Here is a 7,233-nt window from a genome sequence, read left to right as displayed (position 1 = left end):
GTAACACAAAACGCTGGTCAAATAAGGACCAGGGAAGAAATAAGGAAACAACCGAAAACGCTCGCCGAAAAAACAAAGTGCGAGGAACTACTGAATAGGCAATATAGGAGAATACAATTTAGTGACTAATCGCGAATGGCAAGAGTAAAGGCCGCAAGGCAAGAAGGCAGCGAGTAATCTATAATCGAGGAATTAGCACGAGAGAACAATGGCACGGCGTGGAATTCTCCGGCAGCGAGATGACTGTCGGAGTCTCTTAATAAAAGAGGGTAATCAGCCCGAAATTACGGACAGGTGCGCAGATGGCGGGGGAGAAAACCCGCCACCTGCTGGCGGACACGCGACGTGACAGGAAGATGAATGAATTAATGTACCAGATGCAGGAATAAAAATGCCAGTATAGATATGGACAATATATGTGCAAAATACGCGCTCTTAATATATTTCATTATTTTACACTTCTTCCTCCTTCTTATTCTCCAAAAAGCAGCACCAACTCCTCCTGAGCACCACCATGACTAGGATCACACAGTCCCTCAATAATCTCTCTGCTATTGACCTTCACCACTGATGTTACTGCTGCTTATATAGTTACAATGATAATAATAAATATTGTGGTCTTTATACTACACAAGGGCAATCCATGTATGAAAATGCCAGACATAAATCACACGCACACACACACACATTCCTGCACTTGCTGCACAGTGAGGACCGAGTAAAAAGGCCTACAAAGCGAGGACCACCCTTTCTGCTTGAAAAAGAAATGAAAAAGACACATTTCTAGACACAGGAGGGCGCCCTTAGGCAATACATTCCTTTAGATTAAATAAAACACCAAAGGTTAAGAAAAAGTTTTTAACTAGATAAGTGAGGACCGGGCACTGGCCATGCGTTCTTAATGATTTTGAAGTAGATTAGGTGCCGTTCACCTTACTAAACATTTAATGATGTAAATTTATAATCAGATATATTATTTTAAACAGTTTATCACCATTAATTTATGGGTACTGTCATTTATTTAGTTTTATTTAGTTCTGATATTTGTGTGTTCAATACGCCACATGTTTGCACTGTGGCTGAGAGAGGAAGTATTTTAATCTGTGCTGTACATTACACAGAGAGCATATTTGACAATAAAAGCTGACTTGGCTTTATGATTTATTTTTGACAAACAAAGGTACTCTTATTCAAAACTTACAAGAACACCTGAAAAACTTCAACCTTCAAAACGCACACTAAAAAAACTTGCTGCGCCACAACCTGACACATGAACCCACATATACCCTACCAAATAACTGTGCTTTCAAACTCTATTCCTTTTCTCCCCTCTCTCTCATCCCATTCCCTCTCTCCCTTCATCTATCTCCCCCCTATGTCTCTCCCTCTCTCTATCTTTCATCTTCAAGCTTTTTTCCCAATTACATATGTTTTAATAATTTCATTGTGGAATATCTCTCCATGTGCGGTCTTCAAGGTCTGGCGATGCTTGACTACGACACTTAACGCAGTCATCTTTCCTTGGAACTTTCTTTAATGCTACAAATTTTGAAAGGTGTCGATCAATTGCTGCTCTTTCCTTTGGAGTCCGGGTCTCTTCCTTTTTTTAGTTTCCAATTCTGGAGGGGAAAAAAAGAGGGTTATTAGTGGTTTAGTTGAATATAAACAGATCTGAACACTGCCTTGACTGATAACAGGACCAGAATAAAAACTATCAAAAATGCATTGATTCAAAACATGTTTTAGGCATCTAGTTTAAAGCAACTTTGTTGACTTAAAAACACCTCAGCAGCAATTTCCCTCAAGGCATGATTCATGAGTGTTATGCTCTTTACATTATTTAATATTTTTCAATATCCTTAAAATTAATGTGGGTTTTTTTGCCTAGTCTCCGCCTTTAATGTCTTGTTTATCTATGTGGGCCCCCCAATTGGGTGGCAACCACTAAAGGGTGTACTCTGACTACAGCCCAATGACGGCTAGGATAGGCTCCAGCATGCCCCAAACTTTTGTTTTCTATTTCTGAAGCCTTCTATTGTGAAGAACATACAGAAAAAAACAGTCTTTGCAAGTACAGTGATCCCTCGTTTATCGGGGTTAATGGGGACCGAAACCACCCGCGATAAACGAAAATCCGCTAATTAGCAAAACCCCCCCACCCTCCATATAGGTATATGAACATGTGTATGAGTATAAATATTTATAAGGCCAAATGTACTGGTATACATGCATGTTTGTAGTAATTAACAGTACTTAATGCTATATACTAATATATTTAAACATGTATAAGTTAGGTTAGGTTAGTGCAGGTGTCACCAACATTTTTGAGGGTGAGAGCAACTTCATGTGTACCGATTGTGTGAAGGGCTACCAAATTGATACACGTCTGAAATAACATATTTGTCCAAAATACCTTCAATAATATGAGGATGGGTTATTTTTAATACTTGATGATTTAAATTGTCAGACTTTGATCGTGTTTCGAAATGTCTCACAGTACTGCCAATGTTTGCATTTTTAAATCATAATTTCTACTAGCAAATCACAATGTCCAGGCACTGGCGGGCTACTCAAGTGGTCTTCACGGGCTACCTGGTGCCCGCGGGCACCATGTTGGTGACCACTGGGTTAGTGTATAAATAACGAAATACAGTAAACACAGTCCTGTATATGTTGCTCTATGTGACTCGCTGTTGTTTTGATTATTTTCACTGCCTCTTGAGGACCTTTTGCAGCATTTTCACTTTTTTTTAATGAATATGTTTGAAAAAATCCATGACACACAGAGGCCGCGATAAATGGTAATCCAGCGGCACTGTTGACATTCATGTTTCGAAGCTACAATCAAAGCCTGAACCACTGTGCCGATTTCAGAGCAACATATGTGGTGAATATTATCTAATACGGTATGCATTACCAGTTTTCCTTGTTTGCAGTGAAATGCATTATTTTACGATCCATTCAAATGTCAGATACCAAATATGTAACTTCTGGTTGCTGATGGTGTATTGCAGGAGTGACCAACTCATTTTTGGCACAGGCCACATTGTAGTTATGGTTTCCCTTGGAGGGCCATTATGAATTTTGGGAGACCATATACATATTTAATCACCTCCACATTACATACACCACTCATAACATATTGATGGATAACTACTTTTAAAATCAGAAGTAAAACATAATGATTGTTCTTGTGGACTTCATATGACATTTTGAGATTTTGGTTCAGACTTTAGCAAGCCTCATGGAATTCGACATGCTTTATTTGCTTTTGCAGGCCACATAAAATGATGTGGCAGGCCAAATCCGGCCCCTGGGCCTTGACTTTGACACCTGTGGTGTAGTGGTATACTCGCATGACTTGTGTGGGATCAGTTCCTGCTCAGTGATGGTGTGAATGTGAATATTTCTGGCTGCAAACATGATTTCGTTGTTGAGAGGTTCGACTGTATCTCTCTTTGGTCAGATTTTTTTTTAATTGGATTCAATTACAATCAGTGTGTTACTGTAACCAAATTATATCATAACCCTGTAAGAGAAATTGCTATACAATAGAAATTGAAGACAATTTTACAACTGAGTAGACCACTTCAACGACTCGTCTTTACATCTGCAAGTCACAGTGACTTGTGCTGTTTGAGTTTCTTAAATTGTTATACGGGTCTATCCAACAGAAATTCATCTTACCAACTTCACTATGTTCTTTTCGAACTGCTGTCTTCTTCTTCCCAAGAGATCTGTGTCCAGTCTTTTTTTCCTCTTCATCTAAGAAAGTTGGCATGTTAGTATAATGGTAATGAAACTTTGAGTTGTGTTGACGATGCACTGACTCACCGCTGTCTTCAACATCATCGTCGTCATGTGTAAGTGTTGCAATCCTCTTTCGTTTGGTGGCGCTCCCTGATGTTGATGGTTGTTCTTGGCCATGTGTGAAAGATGCGTCATAGACTGTAAATAATAATAATAATATACTTTGGGTGAATATGCTTTGATGATACACATTTGTAATTCCTGATATATTGGAATGTACAAAAAACAATCAGGACTTGGAGCGGGGGTGTCAAACATACGGCCGGCGGGCCGTTACCGTCCGACAAACAGGTTTGATCAGGCCCGCAGGATCATTTAAAAGTGAAAAAAATGCAGAAAAGACATGGAACGAAAATTTTGAATAACATGCAATTCATGGAGTATCCGCTAGGGGACACACCGTTTTGATCAGAGTAGAAAGACACATTGTTTTGAGAAGAAGACAACAGCAGTCTAAGTCTGTCACTGAGACGGACGGACCCAAAACAGCAGATGCTATCAAGGACATTTGAATTCATTGTTCTTTACACATTTAATGGCACTCTCTTTAGTTTGTAAGGTAAAGGCAGGGATTAAATTTATAATTGATATGCACAAGGCTTAAAAATTCCTTTCTTCACAAATCTCCTTTAATCTAAAAGTGCATCACTGTATTTTTCAACACCAATTACTTGTTTAGTGCCCTTGTACAATCAGTTGCGATGCATATATGTGAATGATAAAAGTCAATCGCACATTTGTCTAAGGAAATCTAAGGTGCTTCATGAAATGTTTTGTAAAAAGATATGTTCATTAAATTTCTACATTTCCGAATGTTCTTGTGCTTCTTTATAGCAGAGTACGGTATAATTTTAATGGCTCGGCCCACTTAACATCTACCGAGGCCAATGTGGCCTGAGTTTGACAGAGTGAAATGAGTTTGACACCCCTGACTTAGAGTAAGAAAAAAAATCTTACTAATGCCAGGTCTGTAACATGTCACTTGTGCTAATGTTAGAGACTCACCCAATCCATGTCTTCCCAACATTGTCTTTTTTTTCTTGACAGTCTTCTTAACTGTCTTATGGCACACCCCTCCATCTATAAAATAATGTTTTGATAGAATCAAAGTTCTTTCCACATGCATCTCAGAAATATGCCAATAATACAGCAAAAGAGGATTCAAGTCGGACAAAAAAACATTACCGCCATATTCACTGCCAGAAACATCACTCATGTCGTCATCAGCGTCATCAGCATAATTTCTTTCTTTAATTGACTGCATCTTCGGTGGCCTTTTGTAGGTGCCTTGGAGCAAGATGATGTACTCAAATGAAATTCCTTACATCTCAGAAACATAGCAATGGTGCAGTGACAGATGGTCCAAGTCAAACTGAAAGCATTACCTGTGTTTTCAGTGTCCAAGTTGGTACTGTTACCGCCTCCATCATCTTCATCATCAGATCTCGTTGCTACAGCTGAATGTGGCACTTCTCATTCTGTGAAAGATGACATTTACACCATGTAAATATGGATGGAAGACATTCACTCTTGCTCCAATAATGAAAGGGTTTTCTCATTTATGCAAATGGTCTGGAGACAGAGAAAATGAGAGCTGTCAAGGTAAAGGAATTACTAAACATCCATCCATTTTCCAATCCGCTTTATCTTCACAAGAGTCGCAGGGCATGCTGGAGCCTATCCCAGCTGTCTTTGGGAGGTCAGCGGGGGACACCCTGAACAAGTTGCCAGCCAATTGCAGGGCACACAGAGACAACCATCTCAAACTCACACCTGGGGACAATTTAGAGTGTTCAATCGGCCATGCATGTTATGGGAATGTGGGAGGAAACCGAAGTACTTGGAGTAAGCCCACGCAGGTATGTGGTGGGAAAAATAAGCAAACGCCACATAGGAAGACTGGGACCGGAATTGAACCCTGCACCTTTGCACTGTGAGGTCGACATGCTAACCAGCTTTAATCAGTTGTAGTTTAACGGTATTAGAACGGTATCGATCGCATGTTATCACTAACTCCCTTTTTGATTAAAAGTTCTGTCTTTGATCATTGTTCGTTACTTTTAATCCACAAGACAGATGTGTGTCAGAACAGCACACGTGTGAGGATAGTGAGAGGGAGCTGCCTGTCAAGTTGCTGCAACATTCCCCCAAATAACTCGACATACATATGTGTGTGCTTTTGTCTGCTTATTGTTATCATTGAAAAAAAGGTTCTGGTTAAAGGTGCCAGAGGCAGAGGCAACCGGGATCAATTGGTGTCTAACTAAAAATTGTTGTAACTTAGAAGTAGGTCATTTGGTCAACACTAGGTCTAATGTTTGAATGTGATTAATTTGAAATGATTCAAGGTTTCTATATTAATTTCAAGCATGAACTCTAGAGCATATATTGGCATCCCTCTTCCTGCTATGACTACTAATGTTATTTTTATTACATACCATCTTGAGCTTCCTGTCGTCTCGCTGGATCTGGTCTTCTCTTTTTGCCACCTTTCAGACCTTTGGTTGAGGTGGCTGCATGTGCTCTTCCTTTTGAAATATTCACAGTCAGAAATCAGAAAACATAATTTTACACTAAAATATGAAGGTAAAAGAAAATATGCCGATAAAGACATGCACACTGTCGTGGAAACAAAGACAGAGGGAGAAAAGAATAAATGGAAGGGGATGACTTTAAAAATATATTAATTTACATACCAGTGATAACAGAGTCCAGGGTTTGCAGACTCGTTCCCTTCAGCGACTCTGTCCCAGGTTCCATCGCAAACAGTAGTTTGGCAATCTTGGCCACTTGGAAAGTTTTATCGGTCTGCCGATAAAACTCACAATGGACTCTAATGTCGTGTCCCATAAAACGAGCAACTTGCTCGAGTTCCTGATTATTCAGGTCGAGAAGCTGACATAAGGTAGCAACATGCTTCCTTAATTTTGTTGACCTCAACAGTTCTGGGTTTTTGGCCTTGCTCTCTTGTGCGTATTTTCTGAGGCACGTGTCACATCCACGAAGATTGGTGGTAGTTCCTTTTTTGGCCATCATTTAACTTCTCTGTTCCTTTCGATTTCATACCTTTTTGTTTTGATTTACATTTTGCCTTGAGGGCCTTAGCTTCATGCAAATCAATGTGGTCCTTTTCTGATCCACTGCTGTTGGACGACCGGGGACCCCCCCCCTTCACTGAATGCTGGTTTGTGGTCACCTCCACTTTAGGATGACACAGACTCCTCTGATGATGATGATGGTGTTGACCTTGTGGAGAAGGCTCCGGAATGAGTCTCAGCACCAGGCCTCTCTTTGAGAAGAGGTGTATGTTGCCCTGATGGTTGGGCTTTACGCATTTGAGCCTACACATCAGGGCAGAAGAGGGAAAAACAGGGAAAATTGTTAATTTTGTAGACAACTGAGATGGTGAAAAAGAGTTTTATG

At 40.0% G+C, this 7,233-nt stretch overlaps 1 long non-coding RNA gene across 1 annotated transcript; it reads right to left on the bottom strand.

Annotated features, from left to right (window-relative positions):
- Window positions 1-1,189: 1,189 nt before the first annotated feature.
- LOC127602322 (uncharacterized) lies at window positions 1,190-6,271 on the bottom strand. Its single transcript, XR_007962745.1, has 7 exons — window positions 6,249-6,271; window positions 5,196-5,288; window positions 4,996-5,097; window positions 4,816-4,890; window positions 3,835-3,948; window positions 3,688-3,765; window positions 1,190-1,619 (listed from the first exon to the last, which is right to left on the bottom strand). It is a non-coding gene; the product is annotated as an uncharacterized LOC127602322 (long non-coding RNA).
- Window positions 6,272-7,233: the final 962 nt, after the last annotated feature.

Source organism: Hippocampus zosterae, chromosome 6 (genome assembly GCF_025434085.1).
Source record: "Hippocampus zosterae strain Florida chromosome 6, ASM2543408v3, whole genome shotgun sequence".
NCBI classification, from domain to species: Eukaryota; Metazoa; Chordata; class Actinopteri; order Syngnathiformes; family Syngnathidae; genus Hippocampus; species Hippocampus zosterae.
This window is presented reverse-complemented; position numbering and strand designations above follow the sequence as displayed.